Below are 26,139 nucleotides of genomic sequence, written 5' to 3'. Positions count from 1 at the left end.
ACCGAGCCGGGAGCCCGGAGCAGGCCCCGCAGCCCGTTCCCTTCGCCCCGCGCCGGAGGGTGGAAGTTCGTCGCAGGACTGTCACTGGGCCCGAGTTGGGCAGCACACGCCCGGTGCACTCGGCCTCCCCGCACCCGATCAGCCCTCCTCGCGGGGACCCGAGTGGCACTCCAGGAGGGAAGAAGTAAAGTGCAGTGTGTGGGTTTGTTTGGTAATGTCCTACGCATCCATCCGCGGCCGTGTCCACACGCGTGGCCGTCCAGAGGAATGACAGCGGAGGGTACCTTTGATGCTTAGAGAAAGCAAGATCGCGGCCAAAGGTAGCGCAGTGTATTTTCTGGATTGGCGACACATTGATCAGGCTGCAGTCAGAGGATACTCACAGCAGCCGCCAGCTTGCGAGTTAGAACCGAAGTTTCTTGGAATGAGTGAGTTCCTTGGAAAGATGCTTAGTGCTTATTTTCAAAACTCTTTGTTATTTTTTTTTGTTGTTGTTGTTGTTGTTTTTAGTGAACTAGTCATTCCATTTTTCAAAATCCAAACTTCGTTAGCAAGATGTCATTAAAGTTGCTGTGGTGTGTTTCATTTCCATGTGTAACTTCAAAAGAAAGTTAAACAGCAGATTTAAGTTCATTTGGGCTGCCATCTCCATTTGAGTTTGTGTTGCTTTCACAGTGTAGATGTACAAAAAATTATGTTAAGGCATGTAGGAATTCCAATTTTTCAAAAAAATGTAGCAGGATACTGAATAAATCATCTTTTGTTTGTTTCCTCTCATTTAATAGCTTCCCTGGAAACTTTCTTAAGTAATCATTGCTGCTTAAGAGAAGTATTTAGTTTTCTATTCATTCAGTAATTCTGGGTCCTGCTGCGCTGGTTCATGGTAACATGAACTAGTTGTATTTCCTCTTTTAGAGCTCTCTCCTTTGCAGCAGAAACTTCTGTGCCGCTGCGAACAATTCCGTCTCCAGCGCAGCTTGCATTTCTCCAGTAGTCTTGCAGTGGCAGCATCTGAAAATCAGTTTCTAATGAATAAGTCCAAATTGAATTACATTGCTGCCTTCAGATTTGCGCTAGACACAGCTGTTCAACTTGTGGAAATAGTTCTGTGACCGACCACTAGCATATTCAAAAAACTGCTATTGCTGTTGAAACAAAACTTGAATTTTGTGGCTTAAGTTTGAATACAATTCCTGGAATCAAGTTATGATAAGAGACATTTAATATTAATGTGGAAGTGAAAAACGATTTTTAAAAATCAATCATAAGGAGATTCTTATCTAGTTAAAATTTCTTAAACAGTGGGGAGGAGTAAATGATGCTCATGGTATGTAAAAATCACTAATAATGTTTTTCTTTTTAGCTGATAAAAGTTGAGTTTGACATTAATCTTATGAAATGAACTTACTGAAGTGAGAAATTTGGAAACAATAGTTTAAATGCCGTTGTACTGCAAAACAGATCTCAGTTGCTTCATTAATCTTGCTGTGTTTGAGTAGTCTTCAGTTCTGTGAGACGTAGGTCATACGAGGTGAGTTCAGCTTTGAAGCTTGTCTTCTGAAACTGGTAACCTGGACGGCTTTGTAGCTTTGCTATTGTTGAATGAATTTGTTGTAGATTTTGTCTTAAAAAGGGGGACAATTAGTAACACAAGACTTAACAAAAAGGCTTATCCTACTGTTTACATCCAGCTGTTTCCAAGATGGAGCCCGAAGGATAGCTTTTTCCATAGTAGTTTCCATTATTGGATGATCAGATGCTTAATAACAAGTTGATCAGAAAGGATTTTCCACACTTAACCAGCTTTTCCCTCTTCCTTTCCAGTTTTGATCCTTGTAAGGCACAGGGGCTCTTTTGTGGGACCAAAAGTCAGCTTTAAATGACTCTGATTTAATCCAAAGTAGAAAGTCGACATCATACTTAAGTTGGGTCCTGAGTTACACATTCATCACCATCACACTATTGTGAAAGGGTCTGTTAGTGTGGAGGACCAAGGAAGGGATCATTGTCAAGCACATTAAACAAGGGGCTGGATGCCATGGCTCATGCCTGTAATCCCAGCACTTTGGGAGGGGGAGGCTGGTGGATCAACTTGAAGTCAGGAGTTCGAGAGCAGCCTGGCCAACATGGTAAAACCCCATCTGTACTAAAAATACAAAAAAATAGCCAGGCATGGTGACATGCACCTGTAATTCCAGCTACTTGGGAGGCTGAGGCATGAGAATCGCTTGAACTTGGGAGGCAGAGGTTGTAGTGAGCCGAGATCGCACTGCTGCACTCCAGTCTGGGTGACTGAGTGAGACGCTGTCTCTAAAAAAAACAAGGGACACCTTGTCTGGTGTAACTGCTAGTCTAAGAAATTGAGTAATGAGATGGACAGAGATCTTAGGGATGTATATTAAACAAATAAATGGCTTGAGTTTTTACATTAAATACATTCAAAGGACTGAAGGCATTTGGTTAGGTGGGACAGACCCGAGAATAACATTCTTGAGAGACTCAATCTTATTTTAGTGAGGGGATGTGTCTCTGAGGCTCCCAGGGGAAAATTGGGCCTAGGGGAGCAGGGTCTGTGCTCTGTGCATGAGATCAAATTTGATCAAATTTGAGGGAGGGGGACCTCTGTCTGGGAGCTGAGGGATTGAAAGGAGGAGGAGGCCTTGGCAGCCTGAGAAACAGGAGCTACTTAGACTGCAGTGCATGTCTGTAGAGACTGGCCTGTGGGGCCACCAGTGTCACTTAGATGTTTCTGTGCAGGGTAGCAGTGAGCTGAGAGAAAAGTGCCGCCAACACTGGGGAGCTGCTCAGCCAGGGTGCTGCTCATCGGGGGCATGGATGTTGCAAACAGCACTCCCTAAGGTCAGGCAGCACCTCGGAGTGAATTAAATGTCACTGCCACTGATGACAAACAGAAGTCGCTGAAGGCTGGGAAGCTTACGCAGATGTGATGCAGAAATAGGGAATGTGCTGCGAAGGAGGGTAGCAAGAGGAAGAAGGAAAAACAGTACCTTTCACCCTGCTGAAGCAGCAGCCCCGGAGAGGCACAGAATTGGATGGCCTCAGATTTAAAAGTAGCATTTTCTTGTATTGTGTTGAAGCCTTAACACTTTCTCATAGATGAGGTCTTCCTTTACTTGGCACCCTTACAAAAAGTGGGGACTTCATGTTTCCAGTATATAGTTAGTTGGGTGTTTTGGAAACTTCTTTATTTAATATATCCAAGTTAAAATAGTGTATTGTGTCTTTCAACAGCAGAGATTCATGATTTAACAGTATAAGACAAATATCCAGGCAAGCAGTAGACTTTATTTTTGTTTTGCTTTTTGTTTTCTAGGGTTTTTTTGGTCAGCTTTATTGCAAAATTTGCACACAACAGACTGTTTCTAAAGTTTTTGAAATTGCAGACCAGGGTGGTAGCTCATGTCTATAATCCCAATGCGTAGGGAGACTGAGACAGGAGGATTGCTTAAGGCCAGGAGTTGGAGACCAGCCTGAGCAACATAGTGAGACACTATCTCTACAAAAGAAATTTAAATTAGTTGGGTGTAATAGTACAATCCTGTAATCCCAGCTATTCAGGAGGCTGTGGCAGGAGGATCGCTTGAGCCCAGGAAGTTGAGGCTGCAGTGAGCTGTGATCATGCCACTGCACTCTGACCTGGGTGACAGAGACCCTGTCTCTGGGGGAAAAAGGAAAAGAAAAACTACATCCTGAAGATTGAACATAGCTATATTTCATCCTGTGCTGTATAAGTGGCTCTAAGCAGTTTTGATTACATTTTATGACGTGAATCCTTTTAAATGCAATAGGGAAGCTTATTTAAAGAAAGCGATGGCGAATACAGTTGTCAACCAAATGATCTGTTATGTATGTGTGGTATGTATGTATTATGTATCAGAGTGCTTTTCTCCATATCACCTCAGTTTGTTCCTTACAGCGTCCTGTGAGGAAGGGAAGATGCTGTTACTGCTATTTTCTAGGTGAGGAACTGGACTTGAGAGGTGATACAGGGTCAAAACCAGATCCAACCTAGATTGTTAAAGTCAATGGTTCTGTGTATTTGTTTTCTAAGTCTCTATCTGTAACAATGCACTTACTTGAACTGAGGACCCAGGAACCTCCCATGCTTGGTAAGTTTCAGTAGGGGCCCTCTCCCACCGAAATGAGGTCACTAGGGGGTAGGTTTGTAACCACCTGTGGTGGGGGCAGCCAGGAGTGTATTCTTCCTCTGGGTTAGGGGCTCCCCCTTTTCCCTCTGGTTCTGGTGTTATCCTCAGCGTGAAGTGTGTGGGCTCATGTTCCTGTTTACCTCAGGGAGAATGAGAAACAGTTATGTTACCCCATCAGTGAGTTCTGTCTAAATAGGAATAAAAGTTGTCATAGAGACCTTTAGGGCTAGGACGTTTCATGACCGTGCTTCACTTTTGAATAACAGAGGGGTGACAGCGGTGACCCCATTCAGAGGTCCTCAGGGATGAAGGTAGGCAAGGACAAGTCATGTGCAGGGCACCTTAGAGGGCCTTCAGAAGATGGAAAGTGGCTCCTGGCTGAACATTCAGATTTGATTCTGTAAACGGAATTGAACATAACTTACAAAGAGACGGAGTCCTGCAGTTGGAAGTTGATGCTTAGATTAGTAGCCTGTGTTTTCACAGCTTCTAAGTTGTGCATTGTAATTGTGTGACAAAGTATGTGATTACTTGGGGGGTCCATAATTGCTTGTGTTTTTACTTGATGTATTTGAAAACAGGAAAATGATTTTGCCAAAGTGTGTCTTACTTTAGTTAAGATGAAATGTACCTTATTGTGAGTTTCTGAAGATTGCAAAAGCTTGTCAGTTTAGTTTTTGGGGTCCCATTGGTGAGGGCACCCCTCTTTACCTCACTCAAATCAGCTCTTCACATGTATTCCAAGAAACTAGAGGGCATGCTAAGAGGTGTTTCTCAACAAAGGGTTTGTGCTCAGATGCGGTTGGTTGTAGCTGAGGAATCTGACTGCGGACTTTCCCAGAGCCTTGGTGTGCTGATGGGGCACTGTGAGCGAGGGGCTGCAGTTGGACCACTTTCAATCCTGTTTGACCCTAGAACTCTTTTTAGCCTATTTATGGGTCCGCAGACTTTCTCTGTAAAGGGCCAGAGAGCACGTGTGTGGCTTTGTGAGCCATAAGGTCTCTTGTTACAACTACTTAAGGCTGTCTTTTCAGCAAGAAGGTAGCCATATTCGAGTGGCCATGGCTGTGTTCCAGTAAAACTTTAGTTGTAAAGACTGGTGTCTGAGGACTTGACCCATGGGCTGCAATTTGGTGACTCTGATATAACGTGGGACTTAATTCTCTGAGCACCCCTTGGGGAGCACTGGCCTGCCACGGCTGCAGAGACAGCTTTAAGGACAACAGCAGCAGGGCAAGTTTCCCCAGCTGCATGAAGTGGAGCCAAGAGAGCCCAGGTGAGCAGCAGGCTTGCATGGGTCTCCTGTCTTGGAGCACTTCAGAGCTTAGCAGGGTCCTCTCCCTCTGTCTTTTTTGTTCTATGGATGACTTGATTTAAAATCAGACGAGTTTATCAGAAAGTCAGGTGACCCTCTGCATTTTTCTTTGTTCTTTTGCTTTGTGTTGACCCCGGTGGCCCACATGGTATTTCTCATCCCTCTTTGTCGTCTCAGGCTCTAGGCTTCCTCCCCTTCCTGTGACACCAGAAGGTGAGAGTCAGCAAGAACTCTAGAGCCTTTCTACAGCCCTTTTCCCAGTGCTTCCCTCCCCAGGGACAGCGCCTGACAGCTAGTAGGCCCTCAGGAAGTATTTGAGGGAATTGGTGAAAGAGTTATATGGTATTTGTCCCTTAAAGTTCTCATCATTTTCTTGTTAAGATTTCACTTTTAAGCAAATTGCCACCTATCTTCAAGTTGGGTCTGTTATTTGCTTCCGTAATCCAAGTTCCATACCCATGGTATCCCACCCGGTCACCAAACCAACTGGCCTTAGGAGTGCTGGGGCCAGAGCATGTTTGGGGCAAGTTATATCAGCTCTCTGAGCTCAAAGTCTCCTCATCTGTAACATGGAGATAATAACAATTCCCATCTCAGGGTGGTTATGAGGGTGGCCTGAGATGATGTATGTCTGGCATCTGCGCTCAATGAGAACTGACACTGGCGTTAACCAGGGACGTTGTTATACCGTATAGTCCTAGGACTTACTGGGAGTGCTAGTCTGATTGGACCAAGACCTGTTTCTCAGCAGTTCTGGAAAGGACAGAAGCCATGTGCTCATATCCCCAGAAACCAGTGTGCAGGCACGCGTGTGGTAGTGTAACACATACATAGCCGGGAATTCTGTCATCTATACCATTGACTCTGTCTCCATTTTTTATTGTATTTTTAAAATAGGAATATGATGGCCATGAAATTTTAAAATTAGGAGAACTTAAATGGTGTCGTGTGTTCCGAAATTTTTCTTTTAAATCAGATCAGGATGTACACTGAAAATTAATAATTTTGAAGCATATTTCATGGACTGATTAAGCAGCAGACAAGTATGTGATTCTGTTTCTTTACTGTGTGTAATTTATCTTGAGGTACCTGTTAAGCAGTAGCAGTGTACACAGGATTCTGATAGATAGATGCCTGTGAGTAACTTAGAACCATCTTGACAAGATGAAACCTCGAGGCAAAACTTAAGGAAAGAATACAGAAATGCAGTTAAGTGCCAAAACTCTGGAACCAGAAAGGGTGATCTGAATAAGTCTTCATTTGCTCCCTCCCCTGTTTCCTGAGTGTCCCCGTGTGCGGAAGTCCAGGGCTGCATGCCCCAGTGGGAGGCAGGCCCTGGCATGGTTGAGGAGCCCTGGGCTCCTGTGACAGCCCTCCTGCTGAGTCAGCACAGAGCCAGGAGTTGGGGAAGCCTGCCTGTTTTCCATGCATTCCTGGCTGTTGGGGAAAGCACCCTGACCATGACAGTTTGTTTCCTGGGGTATCATTGTAGGCCCATGGCTTGCTTGCATCTGAGTCGTCTTCTGGTTGTCCCCAGACAGTCTCTCCTAAGCTCTGAAACTCCTGGCCATGCCATCTGCTTTTTAGCACATGTGCCCAGCGTTCCCTTTAGTCCTCTCTGAGGCCTTTTCCTTGCAGTGCATCCCTCCAGATACACTCCTTGCTTTAACTGGAAAAGGATGCTACTCTTCCCAGTCAGTCTCAAACTTGGCTTTCAGGAAAATTCTCCCATTGCATGAGTCTTTGATGCAGAAATGTAAGCCTTGGGAGCAGTGCCTGTGGGGGCTTTTGCCTGTTCTCCTTTGCCTGGGGCTGTGCTCTGCTGACAGGGGTGCCACAATAGGCCACGAGCAGAGTCCCTGGGGCGTCCTGGAGTGGTCAGGACTTGAAGAGATTTGAGCATGGGCACACAAATCAAATTGGGGAAGGCTGTGTGAAAGGCATGGAAGTAAACAAAAGTGGCCCCTCTCTTTTTAAAGTTTTTTTTTAATTAATTTCCTAGACAGTATAGGCAGTGACTGTGGCTGTATTTAAAATACTGCCTTTAGGGTGTTTTCTGGTTCTAAATTTAGGAAGCAAGGCTATTTTTGAGCTCTGTCTCCAAAAGTTGAATTCCTTTTAAAACTTACCCTTAAGAAAGATCTGGATATTATCCCGTGTGACATTTTCCCCCGTGTTTCATTTCCATTAATCAAAAGACTGTTTAGTTGAACCATCGCTAAGAATAGTAAAATCTAATGGGGAAAATAATTCTACATGATTAAATCTGACTTTACTTTCCCATTTCTAGGTGTCCTGTCTGCTGTTGTTTGAAAATGTCTTAATTTGCCTTTCTAATATGCCTGTACTATGCTGTATACAGTAGGTGTATCTTCCAGTTGCACCTAATTCAGCCTTTCAAATTTGAATAATCTGTGATAAGGAGAGAAAACTAGCTGTGTAGTGGAGTTGTACAATTCTGTTGTAAAGCAAATCTTTTTATAATTCAGAAGCTGCTTCTCCTCCCCCTAGGTTGGATTTTTCTTATTAAAACTGTGCCACCTAAACATGTTTTAACTTTATGGTTAAAATAACCAGTGAAATAGAAAAATAAGTCACTATTCTCTATGATAACCTGTAGAGAAGGCTTGTACAACATTTAAATAAGGAGATTTGGGTATTTGATTACAAACTGAATGAGGACATTCAGGAGCTATAGAAATTTATCAGGTAATTAGGGTTTGCTTAGACAATTATGGACTCTACGAGTTTGACCCATTTGCTTTGGATTAAAATATTTTGAGTATTTGTCACCTGATTAAAAGTAGAACCTTCTAACCGTGACTCACAGTTGAAGGAAATGTCAGAGCTTTTTATACTGGGAGGTGGTCAGTGTAGTGCTGAGGAGGGAGCTCTGGCTCCTGCTCAGAGTGGACTCTTGAGTCCCAGCTCCCAGCTCATCAATGTGACTTGGACTGGTGACATCACATTTGAGTTTTGCAGGGTGGGGTGTATGTGTGTGTGAGAGAGAGACACACAGAGAGGGAGATCTCTAAAAGGGACTTTTTACCCTGCAATATTCCATTTCTCTTCTCTTCTCCCCTTCCTTCCTTCCTTCCTTCCTTCCTTCCTTCCTTCCTTCCTTCCTTCCTTCCTTCCTTCCTTCCTTCCATCCTTTCCGTCTTTCTTTTCTTTTCCTCCCTCCCTTCTTTCCTTCTTTCTTTTCTTTTCTCTTTTTTCTTTTCTTTCTTTTCTCTTCTCTACTGTACTCTACTCTTCTTCTTTCCATTGGGGTCTTGCTTGCCCAAGCTGGTCTTGAACTCCCAGCCTCCAGCAGTCCCCCTGCCTCAGCCTCCTGAGTAGCTGGGATTACTGGTGTGGGATGGAGTCACTGTGCCTGGCTCTGTTTCTGCTTACTGTGATTAGCTTGGTACATTGGGCTACTAGGGTGCCTGGCATATGGCAGGTTGAGGCAGCTGTTATTATTGTTTAATTGTATGGGAAAACATGAGCCATCAGCTACCTCTTGGGCCAGTGAGGATGGAGATGATGTAGCCTGACCCAGAATCAGGAGGCTTCTTACTGAGTACATGGGAAGCTTCTGCCCCTACCTATTTGGCTTCCAGTACCAACTCTAGTGCAGTTTGGGAACCAGTTTGTAAGAAAATGAATTAAGAGCTAAGATTCGAGAATCTTACAAAATGGGTAATCGTTTGACTCATTTTACTGCGTCTGTGTTTGCAGTTCAACTGTTCTTTATTGGAAAATTGAACTCTTAATTAAATGGAACTGTGTTTCTAGTTATTGCTTCAGAACAAGGGCTTGATTTAGATTAGGACTTAGAGAAAAGGGAAAAGTGAATGCAGAGAAATTATAAACATAGTATTTTATTGAAAACAGAGTTGGAGAGAAAATGGCCTTGGGATCACTGTCCAGTTTGGTCAGGTTGGTTGAAAGGAATACCAGTGAAACTCAATTTCCTCCCGGGCTCAGCTACACAGACCTTGAAAGGAACAGATTCAGCTCTGTGCTGTACTGTAAGACTTTTCTCTTCCTGCAGATTCATAATAGGAAATTCTTTAAATGGAGGTTACTGTTTTACTGTTCTCCTAGATTCGGTGTGATTATTTTTTTTTATAAGTAAAAGTTACCCCGTGGTGGACAAAGAATTTTTCCCCTAATTTGTGGATATCTTTACTTAAATCTGATTTACATATTCAGTAAGTCACATTTATTGAAAATAACAGAAAGACATAAAATATTGATAGATTTTCTGTGTCATTGTGGTTGTTCCTCTACTACCGTGGGAATCGGTTTTTGTTTGAAGAGCACACCTGCCCATAGTTGAACTTCTGTTGAAAAGTCTCTGAGGGAATCATTTGAATGATGGCGAGAGAATCAAGTGTTTTGCTTTCACTGATGGCTTTCTCAGTCACTGAAACTTAGGGGAGAATGGATTCTTTCCCAGCAGGAAGAGGGTGGATTGAGATGTTTCCTTTTTCTGGGATGCCTTTGTTCTCAGGATGCCCTCCAAGCCAGCGCTGTCCAGTGGTCCTTTTTGGGAGGGTGGCTCTATGTTGTATCTGTATGACATGGTACTGGAACCGCGAGCCATGTGTGGCTGTTGAGTACTTGAATTGTGATTAGTGTGACTTAGGAACTGAATTTTAAATGTTATTTGATTTAAGTAAATGAAGATGGCCACATATGGTTAGTCGCTACGGTATTGGACCGCACAACTGTAAGTACATTTACTTATCCTGTTTGTCTAGAGTTTTCTTTAAGATATGTATCACCTAGATATTTATGACAAAGTTCCTTTAAAACGATCATTTTTTAAAGATGCAAGACTCCAAAAAAACAAATGATGAAAGACTCCTTCAAAAATATTCATGGCTTAGGTCACGCTGTTCAGGATTATTCACTAATTTAGAAAATATTTGTTATGCTGTGGTGTAGGCCCTGGCGATCCAGTGGGGACGTGACAGGCCCTGTCTCTGCCCTCATGGGTGGTGATGGATACTGGACAGGTAACCGCAGTCAGGTGTGACCTTGGAGGGGACATACTGTGCACTGACTGGGGCACCAGACAGGATCTGAGCCTGTTTTGAAGGGTATTGGAAGTCCCCGGGGGCTGTGACGTTAGCACTGACACCTGAGGGTGAATAGGAGACAGCAGATAGTACTGTTCCAGGCGGGAGGGAACAGCACACATAGCAGGCATGGAGGACTGACTCTTGTGACAGTTTTTGGGTTATATTCACTGGGCTACCAGAATTTAGGAGGCCTCATGGTTTTGCTTCTGAGAGGGTGGAGACTAAAGGTGTGGTTCTGCCCTGCAGGGGTTGGTTGGGCCTGGGATCCAGTCTTGACTCCTACCACTTCATTCTTTTATTCAGCAAATATTTAAGCACATTTTATGTGTATCACCTGTGGTGATAACAGTGGTGGCAGAAGCTGCTTCTGTCCTCAGGGAACTCTGAGTTGTGTGGTGTGGGTGAGCAGTTCCGTGGTGCCCACCATTGCCTATAGCATTTCACACCGAGCTCGATGTCTGACTGGAAGGAAGTGGATGCCTCAGGCTGGGTGGTCAGGGAGGCTTGTTGGAGGAAGGACACCGGAGCTCATTGAGGGTGAGTAGAGCTTCAGCTTCGGCATCTGAAGGTGAGGTAACGTCACCAAGGGCCTTGAATGTCAGACCAATGAATCCAGTTTATTTTTTTTTAGGGCTTATAAAACACAATTAAGTTTTTAAAAAACCCATGTCTGGAGTAATTGGGGGAACTCTTGTGATTTATTTTCCAGAAGTTTAGATTAGCTTTTTCCAAGATGTATTTTTTCATCCAAGCTCAGGTCTGTAGGGAGAGTAGACAATGCTTTCCCCTCCTGAGCCCCATTTTTGGGAGGAAAAGGGCCCCATGGAAAGCAGCTTAAGAACTGGAGCTAGTGTTTTTATTTAAGATGTTAGGAAATTTTTGTACAATTTTCTTTTAAAAGTTTTTTTAAGTTCTTTTCAGTAGATAATATATTCATATGGTTCACAATTCCAAAAAAGCAGAGTAATTGGTGAAAACCCTTCCTCCTCTCTGATTCTGGTGTCACTGGTCATAGGCAACCAGTGTTAGCTGTTTCTTACATAATCTAGAGATGTACTGTGCGTAGCCAGGCAAATATGGTCTCTTCTTACTCTTTTTGCCCTAAGTAGCCCATTATATGTTATTCTACTATCAGTGCCTTTCAGACTGATAACGCATCTCAGAGCTGTTGGAAATGTTAGTATTAGAAATGCAGGCTTTGTTCTATTTTTTTTTTTTTTTTTGAGACGGAGTCTCGCTGTGCCGCCCAGGCTGGAGTGCAGTGGCCAGATCTCAGCTCACTGCAAGCTCCGCCTCCCAGGTTCCCGCCATTCTCCTGCCTCAGCCTCCCGAGTAGCTGGGACCACAGGCGCCGCCACCTCGCCCGGCTAATTTTTTGTGTTTTTTTTTTTTTAGTAGAGACGGGGTTTCGCCGTGTTAGCCAGGATGGTCTCGATCTCCTGACCTTGTGATCCGCCCGTCTCGGCCTCCCAAAGTGCTGGGATTACAGGCTTGAGCCACCGCGCCTGGCCTGTTCTATTTTTTTTTAAATTTATTTTTATTTATTTTGAGACAGGGTCTCACTCTGTCCACCAGGCTGGTGTGCAGTTATGTGATCACAGCTCACTGCAGTGTCCACCTTCTGGACTCAAGCAATCCCACCTCAGCCTCCCAAGTAGCTAGGATGACAGGTGCATGCCACTATGCCTGGCTAATTTTTTTTTTTTTTTTTTAGTAGAGATATGGGGTCTTCCTATGTTGCCTAGGCTGGTCTTGAGCTCCTGGGCTCAAGCAGTCCTTCCACCTCAGCCTCCCAAAGTTTAAGGATTACAGATGTGAGCCACTGTGCTTGGCCCAGGCTTTCTTTTAATTAAGTCTTCTTTTTTAATGGTAAAATGTTTTGGTGCTGCACTTAGATAGATAACACAAAACAATTTTAATGTTTTCACTATATTATATAAATAGGAATAATTGAAGTTTTCTTGTTTTTTGTTTGAGACAGAGTCTTGCTCTGTCTGTCACTTAGGCTGGAGTGCAGTGGTGAGATTATATATAGTTCACTGTAGCCTCAAACTCCTAGGCTCAAGCCATCCTCCTACTTGAGCCTCCATAGTAGCTTGGACTACAGGCATGCACCACCAAGCCCAGATAATTTTTTATTTTTATTTTTGTAGAGACAGGGTCTTGCTATATTGCCTGGGCTTAAAGTTTTTTTTTTTTTTAAATCCATGTCATCTCAAAGAATATTAGAGGTTTTGTTATTGTCATCAAAATGCATGTCATGCAGCCAGCTCACACAGCAGTTGTGTTTATTGTCTCTCAATTCCTGGAATCGATTCTTAAAATTTCTGGTTTTTATTACCTACCTTACTTAGTATTTGAAATAGAAGTATCTGTGGGTTAGCAACCTATTTCAACGCCAAGCAGATACAGTTTCTTGATTGGTAGGACTTCTAAGAACATTCTCATTAACTCCAGACCTTTTCATTAATTTAGTTAATTAATGTAGAGATTGTAAAACACTGAGTATGACTCAGAAATCCTTTAGAAAAGAAAGGGTAAAATCAGTGAAGCTCCATCAGAAGAGTAGCTGAGTTCCCTGGCATTGCAGATCCAGTTGAGGGAGAGTGATGGGTACTTAGGAGCGAAGACAAGATTGAGAATCAGTAAACAAAGGATTGAGAGCAAAAATGATAATTAGATCTCTTTTAGGGGTAGAAAGAGATATGCTAATGGTGTATATAGGAAATTTCTAGAAATTGTTTTTCGGGGTTGAGCTAGGGATGTTTTGGGGGCTGTTTTTCATTTTCTTCTGAGTTTTTTTTTTTTAAAGCAAAAAGCCATAAATGTATTACTTTCATACTGAAAAAAGAAAAACTAGTTAAAAACAAATTCAAAACAAAACATATTTTGGGGTTATATATGTTTTTGTATTGTTTTATTTTTATATTTGTGATTAGGATAATCTGTTAAATGGTGACAAGCAAAGTTTTGGTTAATTCGTGTTGCAAAACCTTTAGACCTGTAATGAGAATTATTTGAACAAAGTACAAATTACCCCTAAGAGGTGCCATCCAGAGATAGGAAAATGTGACTGTTTTAGTGTGGCATCTGATCATCACGTCCTTTGTCACAAGCTCCATTTTTAGCATCATTTTTATATTAGAGGTTTCTTCATTGATTTGCTAGAAGCCACAAGACCTGACAGCCAACTAAGTTTTGAGTATTTTGAAATAATGTCAGATTTCCCTATGTGAACATTGGGTACAAAATGTTACATGTCGATTGTCACATCCCTTTAGAAAAAAATACTTACTTTTGAAAAGTTCTTCTTTAAAGTGCCCTTCTTTTCTAGCCTTTTAAGCTTATTTGTACACTAAATACACTTTAAACTAATAGTAAGCCCATTTCAGATTTTATCCTCAAATCATAAACACTCTAACTGGAAACTGGAGCACCGGGAACCATTCCAGGTGTTATCACCTGGTGCTGAAGTTAATCACCTGGACCAGTACACCTCCAGTGGGGGTGCCTTAAAAAAAATCAGTTTCTTGGCCGGGTGCTGTGGCTCATGCCTGTAATCCCTGCACTTTGGCAGGCTGAGGTGGGTGGATCATGAGGTCAGGATATTGAGATCATCCTGGCCAACGTGGTGAAACCCCGTCTCTACTAAAATATAAAAATTAGCTGGGCATGGTGGCGTGCACCTGAGTCCCAGCCACTTAGGAGGCTGAGGCAGGAGAATTGCTTGAACCCAGGAGGTGGAGGTTGCAGTGAGCTGAGGTTGCGCCACTGCACTTCAGCCTGAGGAGCAGATCGACTCCCATCTCAAAAAAAAAAGTAGTTTCTTTAATTACTTAAACTAGTAGTTCATTCACATGGCTCAGAAAACTCAGAGGACAAAACTTTTAGAGAGAGCCACCTTCCACCTAGTTCCTGCCAGGTAACCACTGGAAGTAGTGCTGTCTTCCAGGGTTTATCTGCATTCAGGCAGACACTGTTGTCTCATAGTTCTCTCTTCCCCTTTCCTGCCTTTTTCTTCTTAACTGAGGTAGCATAGTGTGCACATGGCTGCATACCTTTATTGTCGTCTTATAGTTGCCTACCATTCCATTATGTGAGCTGTGCCATAATTGCTTTAATCCTGTCCCCACTGATCGACATTTAGGTTATTTCCAGTCTTGTCTTCTCACAAACAGAGCTTTAATGAATAGCCTTGTAAAGTTATGCAGGCAAGCAAATCTATGGAACAGATTCATAGAGATGGAATTAGTGGTTAAAAGGCATATGCATTTATAGTTTTGATCATAGCAGATTTTCCTTCAAGAGCCTGTGTGTTGGTAGAGTCTTAAAATGTGAAAAGCAGGCCGGGCGCAGTGGCTCATGCCTCTAATCCCAGCACCTTGGGAGGCTGAGGCAGACGGATCACGAGGTCAGGAGATCGAGACCATCCTGGCTAACACGGTGAAACCCTGTCTCTACTGAAAATACAAAAAAAATTAGCTGGGCATGGTGGCGTGTGCCTGTAGTCCCAGCTACTTGGGAAGCTGAAGCAGGAGGATGGCCTGAACCCGGTAGGTGGAGGTTGCAGTGAGCCGAGATCTTGCCACTGCACTCCAGCCTGGGCAACAAAACAAGAGTCCATCTCAGAAAAAAAAAAAATGTGAAAAGCAGCACATATATATTCTCAGTATATACATTGTTAGATATGTTGCAGATATTCTTTTTTTGAGATGGAGTCTTGCTCTGTTGCCTAGGCTGGAGTGCGTTGGCATGATCTTGGCTCACTGCAGCCTCTGCCTGTTGGGTTCAGGTGATTCTGGTGCCTCAGCCTCCTGGGATTACAGGCATGTGCTACCATGCCCCGCTAATTTTTGCATTTTTAGTAGAGGAGGGGTTTTGCCATGTTGGCCAGGCTGGTCTCGAACGCCTGACCTCAGGTGACCTGCCTGCCTTGGCCTCCCACAGTGCTGGGATTACAGGTTTGAACCACCGTGCCCAGCCACAGATACTCTTTATCAGCATAATCTGTGATGAGTAACACTAAGGTTCTTCAGCTTGTGATTCTCCATGTTGTGCTTCTTAGTTGTTTCTGAATTCTCTCATTTTATGGTGTACCTTATTATTATTATTTTGAGTCAGGGTCTCACTGTCACCCAAGCTGGAGTGCGGTGAGGTGATCTCGGCTCACTGCAGCCTCCATCTCCCAGGCTCAAGCAATTCTCTCATCTCAGCCTCGTGAGCAGCTAGGACTACAGGCACGTACCACCATGCCTGGCTAATTTTTGTACTTTTTTTTTTTTTTATAGAGACCAGGTTTTGCTATGTTGTCCAGACTGGTCTTGAACTCCTGGACATAAGCAGTTCACCCGCATCGGCTTCCCAAAGTGTCGGGATTACAGGCGTGAGCCACTATATCTGGTCCTGGCATACTTTTTGGACTTAAGACATTCATTTTCTGTTTGTGGCTCTCAAATAGCCCGCACGCCTCCACGTGTTCGTTGTACATGGAATTGGCACTTCCAAGTCTGCTTTCACGTCTGCAATATGCTCTTTCCCCCTTTCTTGACTTCTTGTTGCCGCCTGCCAGCTACATCTCACAGCATTTGGGGCAGAGGACCTGGTCTCTGGATGTCCGTTTGCTTAATCTTATGGTATGGCTGGGGAGTCTGAGGTGGTTGGGAATCTGGGGTCTGGGGCTGCTTCTGCAAAGGCTAGATCCTAGCTCGGCCCCAACATTCTTCCTCCTCCAGAACTATTCTTGGCTGGAGAACCCTCCCCCTGTAAGCAGGGTGGACAGGCGGCTGACTATAGCACCTCTCCGGGGTCTGGTGCCCCTCTCAGCTCTGGTGGTGGTCAGCAGTCAACCCTTTTTTGCTCTCCTGTCCCAGATAATTGGGCTAATGTGCAGGGGCTGCTAGGTCATTACTGTGTTCTGGTGGGAGCTGGCTGCTATGACAGCCACCTTCTGTTCCACCCTTGTACCCACCCTTCAGGGCTGAGAGAGGCAGCACGCAAACCATGTTGAGGAAACTAACATTGTCTTGGCTGTCTGGGGATGGCACTTTCCTGTGACTTATAAGTGCACCAAATGAAAATAGACTGGCTGCATTTCCAGGACAGTTTAGGGTCCCAGGTGACAAAGAACTTTGAATAAGGACTGTCTTGGGTTTTTTTTTTTTTTTTTTTTTTGAGACGGAGTCTCGCTCTGGCGCCCAGGCTGGAGTGCAGTGGCGCTATCTCGGCTCACTGCAAGCTCCGCCTCCCGGGTTTACGCCATTCTCCTGCCTCAGCCTTCCGAGTAGCTGGGACTACAGGCGCCCGCCACCTCGCCCGGCTAATTTTTTTGTATTTTTAGTAGAGACGGGGTTTCATTGTGTTAGCCAGGATGGTCTCGATCTCCTGACCTCGTGATCCGCCCGTCTCGGCCTCCCAAAGTGCTGGGATTACAGGCTTGAGCCACCGCGCCCGGCCTTTTTTTTTTTTTTTTTTGAGACAGAATCTTGCTCTGTCACCCAGGCTGGAGTGCAGTGGCATGAGCTCGGCTCACGGTAGCCTCTGCCTCCCGAGTTCAGCAATTCTCCGGTGTCACTCTCCCAGGTAACTAGGATTACAGGCACCCACCATCACGCCTGGCTGATTTTTGTATTTTTAGTAGAGATGAGGTTTCACCATGTTGGCCAGGCTGGTCTTGATCTCCTGACCTCAGGTGATCTGCCCACCTGGGCTTCCTAAAATACTGGAATTACAGGCATGAGCTACTGTGCCTGGCCCTGTCTTGCTTGGGTTCTTTAAATGGAAGGTAAATAGCAATCATTCAGCGAAGCAGGATGTTTTTGATACCTGATACCCCATGAAGTACATTTGAGAATGAATAAAAAAGCTAAAATTTTATAATCAATTACACAAAGTAGATTTTACCTTTTCCAGGTAGCATTCTTGAAAATTGTATTAAGTGCTTTTGATAAATCAGATATTTCCCTTCTGATTTACATCACAGTTTCTAAGGTTCTGTAATTTTTATTTCAGTTAGTTTAACCTAATGCCGTAGCTTGATTTCTTTCCCCTACCTTCAAATTTTGAAGTTCATGATGTTTCCCTATTAAATGTACTTACTAGGCAGGTTTCCATCTAAAAGAGTCCCCCTGGATGGACCCTTCTGTGACATGAAGAATATCCTGTAATTTAACTTTCAAATAAGAGGCAAACATTGAACAGAGCTTTAGAGGGAAAGGACACTAAGAAAAGACAATTCCAAAGAGGCAGGAACAGAAGACAGCAAGGCAGGCAGGCAGGCAAAGCTGGCTGCTCTGCCGTGGAGAGCTTCAAGGGAAAAACTTCAAGATGGCAGGAGCCCCTCAATAGCTACGAATTCGATACAGTGGGAAGGGCCTCACTTTGGTAGATATGTGGATCTGATACAGTAGGAAGAACCTCACTAGAATGTACTATATGATGAATGGACTCCTTGGGGAAGATCATTGTTAATGTCCACTTAAATATTCTTCATCATACAAAACACAGCATATGACAGGAAAACAAGAAAACCCGAATTCTAGACTCTAGTATAAATGTTAAGTGCTGTCTTGAGGGCTTTAAGACAATTCAGTTTATTAAACCTAAATTTATTTATTTATTTATTTTATTTTATTTTTTTTTTTTTGAGACGGAGTCTCGCTGTGTCTCCCAGGCTGGAGTGCAGTGGCGTGATCTTGGCTCACTGCAAGCTCCGCCTCCCGGGTTCACGCCATTCTCCTGCCTCAGCCTCCCAAGTAGCTGAGACTACAGGCGCCCGCCACCACGCCCGGCTAGTTTTTTGTATTTTTAGTAGAGACGGGGTTTCACCATGTTAGCCAGGATAGTCTCGATCTCCTGACCTCGTGATCCACCCGCCTCGGCCTCCCAAAGTGCTGGGATTACAGGCTTGAGCCACCGCACCCGGCCTAAACCTAAATTTAATAACGCAAGATTGTGTCACTGCACTCCAGCCTGGGCGACAGAGCAGGACTGCCTACCGTAGTGAGGCCCTTCCCACTGTATGGAACTCGTACCTACCCTGGGGTTCCTGCCATCTTGGAGTTTTTCCCTTGAAGCTCACCACACCAGAGCAGCCAGCTCTGCCTGCCTGCCTTGCTGTCTTCTGTCTCTGTCTCTTTGGAATTGTCTTTTCTTAGTGTCCTTTCCCTCTAAAGTTCTGCTCAGAATTTGCCTCTTATTTGAAGCCTTTCCTACTTTTGTTCACTACCTTATTCCACTTGGCTGTAAAATATGACATACGTGTTAATCAGTTTAAGTTTGTGACTTGGTGTCCATGGGCTGTCTTCCTGAATTAGAGTACGGTCCTCTGGGGAGGCCGACTTCTATTCTAGTCTCAAACCAGCCAATCCTGCACTGAGTGAGGGCCGCTGAGCAGTGACTTGCAGTGACTTGCTTCCTTCTGGAGGGTGGGGGCTGCCAGCCAAGCTCCCTGGCTCTTCAGCAGATCACTGATTCTGAGGAGGGGCAAGACTTAGTCAAGATAAGATCACTGTTGAGAGTGAAGTACAACCTCATTATTCTGTTCTAATTAGGGGTTGGTGTGTCTGCATAAAAGAAGCCTGAATTACAGAAGATTTTAGAAGGAGGTTGCTTTAATTATTTCCTAATAGTCATTGTAAAAAAAGAAAAAAAGTTAGATGTCTTTTGGGAACTTGTTTAAATGCCTAGATAAAAATTACTTACGATGGCATAAATATTAATAAAACAGCTTTTTTCTTTCCTTTTTTTTCTTTTTTGGTATGGAGAGTTATTCCGTTATATATTTTTTTGTATAATCCCCAAGAACTTTCAAAGCAAAGTAACCTTTAATTCTACTAGAATTGCCAGAGATCACCAGGGTTGAGTTTATTAGCAAGTCACTACCATTGATAAGTAGTGACTGTTGAGCGCCTGCTCTGTACCAGCCCTGTGGGGCCAGGTTCTTACAGGCTTTGGCTGGTTCAGCCCTCGTAGGTGCCTTGGGAGGTGGGCTTGGGACAGTGATAATAATGACTAATATTTTTTGAGTCATTACTGCATGCCAGGCTCAGTGCTAAATGCTGTATGGTTTAATTCTTTGATCAACGATCCTGTGAAGCAGATGCTACTGTCCTTCCATTTTATTTTATTTTATTTTGTTATGTTATGTTATGTTATGTTATGTTATGTTATGTTATGTTATTTGAGACAGAGTTTTGCCCTTGTTGTCCAGGCTGGAGTGCAGTGGCGCAATCTTGGCTCACTGCAACCTCCACCTCCCGGTGATTCTCCTGCCTCAGCTTCCTGAGTAGCTGGGATTATAGGCACCTGCCACCATGCCCAGCTAATTTTTTGTATTTTTTAGTATTTTTAGTAGAGATGGGGTTTCACCATGTTGGCTAGGCTGGTTTCGAACTCCTGACCATAGGTGATGCACCCGTCTTGGCCTCCCAAAGTGCTGGGATTATAGGCGTGAGCCACTGCACCCAACTGTCCTTCCATTTTAGAGCTAAGGAGCAGTATACAGCGAGGCAGTAGCCGTGATGACAGCTGTGATCTGAACCAGGGCTTGGTTGAGTACTCTTCTCACTACACCAGACTGCACTTCTTGTGTCCGTAGTGTCTAATTAGTAAGAGATCAGTGAACACACCGAGAGCCTAGTGTGGCCTCCAGGTCATTGAACAATAATAATAATGCTGTGAATCCTTCCACCACTCTCTAGATTCCTTATCTTTAGATGTGAACTTTTTCAGGATGCTTTGCCCTTGCTGGATCAAGTTTTTTGTATGTAGATTTTTTCCTTCAAATTTTAATTAACAAATAAAAATTGCATGTATTTATAATATAGAACGTGATGTTTTGAAATATCTATACATTGTGGATTGGCTAAATTGAGCTAAGTAACATATGCATTACCTCTTCCTGTGTCTAGTGTTAATTTAGAAATTAAAAATTTTTTTTGGAGCCACAGTGGCACATGCCAGCAGTCTTGGCTACTTGGGAGGCTGAGGCAGGAGGATTGTCTGAGTCCAGGAGTTTAGGAGTTTGAAGCTGCATTGAATCGTGATCACACTTGTGAATGACCACTGCACTCCAGTCTGGGCAGCACAGACCCCATCTCTTAAGAAAAAATTCCTTTTGGAAGTTTTTCGAGGGTAGGTAAATAGGTGAATAAAAATGTGTAACTTTTGAAAGATTTAATAGAAGCATTTGAGTAGTCAGGGTTGTAGTACAAGTCTGAGGATGTAGGGAAAAATCAGGTTTCTCCTGTACTCATTTATTTCTATATTCAGTGTCAACAGTCAATACAGAACACTTCTGGGACCAGATTTGTGGAGGTTCCCCCAGCCACACACATACACTGAGTAAGCACTTGGTACTGCAGCAGGCACCAGCTGACATGTAGATGGTGTCAGATCCCCCGGTTGAGGGCTCAGTCCCCAAGACTGCTCCCGCCCCCTGCCGTTTACAAGCCCCAAGTTGTTTTACCTGTGCTTCTGACTGGCTATAAATAGGGTTCCCACAGGCCCCTCCTTGGGTTCAATTAATTTGCTAGAGCAGTTGACAGAGCTCAAGGAAACATGTTTACGGGTTTTTTTTTTTTTTTATCATAAAAGATATTAAGAAGGATACCACTGAATATCAGGTGATAGGGCAAGGCATGTGAGAGGGCCATGTAGCTTTTTTGCCCCCCTCCAGGTATGCCACTCTTCAGGAACCTCCATGTGTTCAGCTATCTGGAAGCTCTCTGAACCCTCTACTTTTGGGTTTTTATGGAGGCTTCATTACATAGGCATGATTGATAAACCAATGGCCGTTGGTTATCAGCTTAATTTAACATTTCTCCCTTCCTGGGAAATTAAGGATGGGCTGAAAGTCCCAGTCCTCTAATCAGTCATGCCTTGGTCTTCCTGGTGACCAGCTCCCATCCGAAGCTATCTAGGGGCTGCCAGCCATCAGTCAATTCGTGAGCATACAGAAAGACATTACTGGCTGGGTGTCGTGGCTCACACCTGTAATCCTAGCACTTTGTGAGGCTGAGGCGGGTGGATCACCTGAGATTGGGAGTTCTAGACCAGCCTGACCAACGTGGTGAAACCCTGTCTCTACTAAAAATTAGCCGGGCGTGATGGTATGCGCCTGTAATCCTAGCTACTTGGGAGGCTGAGGCGGGAGAATCATTTGAATCCGGGAAGTAGAGGCTACAGTGAGCCAAGATCTTGCCACTGCACTCCAGCCTAGGCGACAGAGCCAAAAAAAAAAAAAAAAAACACGAAACCAAAAAAAACCTGCTTTGGAGAGTCCCAGGATTTTAGGAGTGGTATGCCAGAGACAGGGTGGAAGACCAAATACATATTCACGGTATTACAAAAGTAATGCAAAAGACAATCTAAAGAAACCATGAAAAAAAAATCTAAAGAAAGGAGACCTTTTTCACAGGAAATAGGGATGTGAGAGAGAAATTAGGAGTGGGTGAGGAAGATAAAATATGTGTGGGAGGGAAAGCAGAGAAATATGAACACATCACAAAACAGCATCTGAACTCTTACTTGCTTATTTCTCACACTACTGTTGCTCATTCCACATTATGCCATTTACTCTGTGTATCAGTTCTAGGGTTGGGGTTCATTGATGCTGAGTTTGTAGTCAAAGACTGAAATATACTTGGGTGGTCCCCTAAAAGGTAAAGAGGGCAATAGGAAAAAGTCTTAAAGAGAAAGATGAGTTAGTGTAATATTTCTAGAGACTTCTTTATTGTTTCTGTTTTCAGAAAGTAGTAGTAAACGTTAAGATTACTTAAGATTACTGCTTTATATCTTTGACTTGACAGGCAGCTTGTTGATACTGTGTATCCTCTATAATTCGTGCACTCAGACGTGGGTTTATTGAGTGCCTAGTACATACGAAACATTTTATGCTAGGCACTGAGTAGATAAGCAAGACAGGATCCCTGCTTTCAGGGAGCTTACAGCCTCACGCGTTATAACGTGAAGTTGTTAGCATAATTTTAATGCATTATGTCTGTAGGAGCATAAAATAGTTCTTATTTCCAGGAGAAGGTGTGATAAACCAGTCCTGTCCGTACAAATAATTTGGAACTCCAAGTGGAATTCGAAGAAAAAAATAAGGTATTAGGAAAGAAGAGACTATAGAAAACCTGAAGAAAGGTGTGTTTTGTGGATACTTTGGCTGATGCCTTTGACATTTTTTTCAGATGAGACTGTTTTCAAATGTTATTGGCTGCACAGATTGATTTAGCTACCCGCCTGGGGTTTGATTCTAATAGTTCATTCCTTACTTAAGGTGAAATGCTGATTTCTGATCATGATGATTACGAATGGATCGTGGAACAGATGTGGGTCCCGTTTGTCTTTCAGTGTTTAGGAGTGATCCCCATCTGACAGTCTCTGTGTGCGGACTGCCGACTGGGGTTTCCGAGTGTAGAAGTGAATGTCTCTCTGCCTTGCTTGGTAAACAGCTTGTCTTTCCTGAGGCTGCCTGAGTTTGGCTGTAACTTTCTCCTTCCTAAGTCCCTATTATTTTCCTCATTCCTCACTGGGTCTTCCCAGCCTTGTATGAGTGTGATAGAAATGGGAAGTGTGTAGCCTCTCTTTACTCTCATTTCAGCTTAATGAAAGGGGTAGCCTCCTGGTTGGCAGCCAGGAAGCTCCAAAAGAGAAAATTCCTGTCCCTAGCTATGAAAGTATGACAGGCAGCGTTTGCTATTTGACATTGGCTGGGGAAGTCTCCCTTGAGGTGCAAACGCCCTGGGTGCAGGGTGCCCACAGTCTCCTTTGCTTTGCGTTCTCCTGGGCCCCTGGTGATGGTCAGAGAGAAGAGAGCTTACCTGGGACTGGATCGCTGTCAATCCTGAACCTTAGGAACTTCCGATGATACAGATTGCTCTTGCTCAAGCCATGTGTTGGGACACTTTGGTGTGTAGAAAGCAAAGCTGTGCTGTGTTGCAATATCCTGGCCTGCCTCCTTCACTCCCCTTTGTCAGTTTTTTTGAACTAGGGAATATGAAAATGTGGTGACAGTGATGAATAGAAGGGTGATGGTACGACTATGTGTGCCCCTATCTTGTCTTTTAAAAAGCCACACCTATATATTTGGCTTTACACATATTCATATGGTGAATTACAGAAGAAAAATCAGTCAACTCTCCCTTCACCCAAACAGCTGGTATGTGTATTTGGACTGAAATAGGATGAAAAAGTGGTCAGGGTGGTCAGAATATAGCAGACCAGTGAAAAACAAAAACACTACCCAGGACAGAAGCCCTGCTTACAATTTGGAAACTTGCCTGTGAATTTGAATTTGGTAAGAACTAGAATGAATCACAAATGAAAACTGATACTCTGAGAGTGGCAGGATGATAGGTGAATTTTTTAACTCTGGGGTGTTGGTACCCTTGTTTTATAGGTGGGGTATGAAGATGCAGAGATGAAGCAGTTTGCCCAAGGATGCAGGATTTGAACTCCTGTGCTCAGCTTCCAGGTGTTCTGTTCCCATTGGCCTACACTGAGGCCAGCCCTGCTGGGTTTCACTAACTACTCTCTGAGTTTGTCTGCTCTTCTGTGGCCTGGCCTCCCTCTCCTAGGAAGAGTGCTTAGGGATGTTTGAAATAGCCAGTTAGGTCGCCTTTTGCAGATTTTTCCAAACTTAAACATAAAATATTTGGCACTTGTTTGCTTCTGGGTTACAGTGCTTGACATGGTCTCTTCATCCTTGCCCTGGACAGAAAGGAAGGAAAGCTGATCTCTCATGTAATGGCTCCACTTCCTGGTTTAGATGAAGTTTCATTTTCATGCTCATCAGTTAAGGAACACTGCATTTTTAAAAGTTATTTTGGACTGCAGTGGCTCATGCCTGTAATTCCAATGCTTTGGGAGACTGAGGTGGGAGTATTTCTTGAGGCCAGGAGTTTGAGACCAGCCTGGGCAACATAGCAAGACCCTGTCTCTACAAAAAAATGATTTTTTAAAATTAGCTGGCAAGCCTGGGAAACATGGTAAAACCCTGTCTCTACAAAACAGTACAAAAATTAGGTGAGTGTGTTGGTGCGAGGCAGAAGCTGCAGTGAGCCTACAACTTGACTGCACTCCAGCCTGGGTGACAGAGCAAGACCCTGTCAAAATAATTAATTCATTAATTAAAAATAAAATAAAAAATGAGCTGTGTGTGGTGGGGTACACCTGTGGTCCCAGCTGTAGGGGGGCTGAAGCGGGAGAATTGGTGGAGTCCAGGAGTTCGAGGATACAGTGAGCTGTGATCGCGCCATTGCACTCCAGCGTAGGTGACAGAGCAAGACCCCATCTCTAAAACATAAAATAAAAAATAAAAAGTTGTTATTTTTGGAGAGTACGTATTTTATTTTTTCCTTTTATTTGTAGTTGACGTGTAACAGTTGTATGTATTAATGGGGTACAGAATATTTTGTAACATGCATGCAGTGCTCAATGAGCAAATCATAGTAATTAGGATATCTACTACCTCAAACATTTATCATTTGGGTTGGACAAAAGTATTTATTAGGGAGTACTGAGTAAAAGTGTGTGTGCGGGTGGACAAAGCCTGGAGGGGCAACAAAGAAAACAGTAGTTATGTTAGGACTTTTTTTTTTTTTTTTTGAGATGGAATCTCTCTCTGTCACCCAGGCTGGAGTGCAGTGGCATGATCTCGGCTCACTGCAAGCTCCGCCTCCCAGGTTCACGCCATTCTCCTGCCTCAGCCTCCCAAGTAGCTGGGACTAGAGGCACCTGCCACCGCGCCCGGCTAGTTTTTTTTTTTTTTTTTGTATTTTTGGTAGAGACAGGGTTTCACCGTGTTAGCCAGGGTGGTCTCTATCTCCTGACCTCATGATCTGCCCACCTCGGCCTCCCAAAGTGCTGGGATTACAGGCATGAGCCACCGCGCCTGGCCTGAGAGGACTTTTTAATAAAATGTTATATTGTGCAGTCTTTGTATCTGGACACCTCAGTCAATCTCCAAATTTAGGATAGCATAATAGCATAAAAACTATGGATTGGGACCCTCAGAAGCATGTTGAGTCCTAGTTCACCAGGTACGGGCCCTGTGTACTCATGGAGCTGTCTGCTGTATCCGGGATCAGATTCCTGTTTCTTCAGAATGACATGTCCTGTAACCATGAGGAGGTATCCCAAATTGAAGGACCTTCTACAATAACAACTGGCCTCTATTCTTCAAAAATGTGAGTTATGGCTGGGTGCAGTGGCTCACGCCTGTTAACAGCACTTTGGGAGGCCTAGGCAGGCAGATCTCCTGAGGTCAGGAGTTCGAGACCAGCCTGGCCAACATGGCGAAACCCCGTCTCTACTAAAAATACAAACGTTAGGCGGGTGCAGTGGCGCACACTTGTAATCCCAGCTACTCCGGCTGAGGTTGGAGAATTGCTTGAACCCGGGAGGCAAAGGTTGCAGCGAGCCTAGATTGTGCCACTGCACTCCATCTAGCCTGGGTGACAGAGCAAGACTCTGTCTAAAAATAATAATAATAAATTAATTAATAATAAAATGTCAGTTACGAAAGACAAAGGCCAGGGAACGTTTGAACCTTGTTCGATTAAACAAGGCGACAAAG

The 26,139-nt window shown here is 43.8% G+C and overlaps 1 protein-coding gene and 1 long non-coding RNA gene across 2 annotated transcripts in view; both read left to right on the top strand.

Moving 5' to 3' along the window:
- Positions 1–26,139, top strand: part of CREBB (CREB binding protein) — a 158,632-nt gene that overhangs the window by 323 nt on the left and 132,170 nt on the right.
- On the top strand, positions 234–21,151 carry LOC139359812 (uncharacterized). The gene is made up of 2 exons (XR_011616265.1): positions 234–1,531; positions 3,938–21,151. It is a non-coding gene; the product is annotated as an uncharacterized lncRNA (long non-coding RNA).

This window comes from Macaca nemestrina, chromosome 18, assembly GCF_043159975.1.
Source record: "Macaca nemestrina isolate mMacNem1 chromosome 18, mMacNem.hap1, whole genome shotgun sequence".
Lineage (NCBI taxonomy): Eukaryota > Metazoa > Chordata > Mammalia > Primates > Cercopithecidae > Macaca > Macaca nemestrina.
The sequence above is the reverse complement of the archived record's forward strand: the minus strand, read 5'-3'. Positions and strand labels throughout refer to the sequence as shown.